Here is a 937-nt window from a genome sequence, read left to right on the forward strand (position 1 = left end):
TGTGCAAACTAATGGTGTCATCAGATGGTCCAGAGAAATTTACATTGAGCATATTACTCCTCTCCAGGAGGGGGGGCTCCTCCTGGGGTGCAATGTGGGCTCTCCTGGGAAGCTTCCCACAAGGACTCTGCTTGGGAGAGAAACCTCTAAGATCCCATAAAACAGCTACAACAAACCAGTCTGTTTTTAAACCAAAATTATTCCTCCCCAAAGGGAAGGCGCACCGTTCCTGGAGGCACTGCAATCCAAGGTCGATGTGTGGATTGGATGGAGCAAGCTCCTATTCCATCTCCCAGCCCCAAAAATCCATTTCATATATAGTCCTCAAATAGAGGACGTATCAGATATTAAACTGATAAGAACAGATTAAACGTTTTATTAGAAAATATTTAAGGATACAGTTTAACATAAACCAATAGGTAATACATATCAAGTCCAAAGACTGCAATTGCAAATAAAAATACATAGTAGTATGATAATATATAAAGAAATTAGATATAAAGCAAATTTCATTCCTAGGATGTGTTAAATTATTATTACAGTTTTCAAATAAAATAGAGCATACTAAGGAGATCAAAATATATATCCTTTACTGTAAATCACCAATGGCAATCGCTAATATATTCAAACAGTTGCATACCGTAAAAGAAAACGAAAGGAAGGAGAAGGGAGAGAAGGGGAAGGAGAAAGGGGAAGGGAGAAAAGAAGACTGAAACTTCACCGTTCCTTTTCTACCAAAACCGCAGCTGGTTTCTCATACTGACGATGGTCCAAAATGTGCTCAATGTAAATGTCTCTGGACCATCTAATGGTGTCTGACACCATTAGCTTGCGCATGAGTTTTGCATAGCGCTTTCCCACTCCACAGACTCTCAACACAGGTTCATTTGCTGGATCCCAGGCACCCAGGGCTCCAACAAGCAATGCATGGACAGAG

General features: G+C 40.6%; 1 non-coding gene across 1 annotated transcript; it reads right to left on the bottom strand.

Annotated features, from left to right (window-relative positions):
* Positions 1-213: 213 nt before the first annotated feature.
* LOC121918318 lies at positions 214-399 on the bottom strand. The gene has a single exon (XR_006101207.1). It is a non-coding gene; the product is annotated as a U2 spliceosomal RNA (small nuclear RNA).
* Positions 400-937: the final 538 nt, after the last annotated feature.

This window comes from Sceloporus undulatus, unplaced genomic scaffold (genome assembly GCF_019175285.1).
Source record: "Sceloporus undulatus isolate JIND9_A2432 ecotype Alabama unplaced genomic scaffold, SceUnd_v1.1 scaffold_8464, whole genome shotgun sequence".
NCBI lineage: Eukaryota > Metazoa > Chordata > Lepidosauria > Squamata > Phrynosomatidae > Sceloporus > Sceloporus undulatus.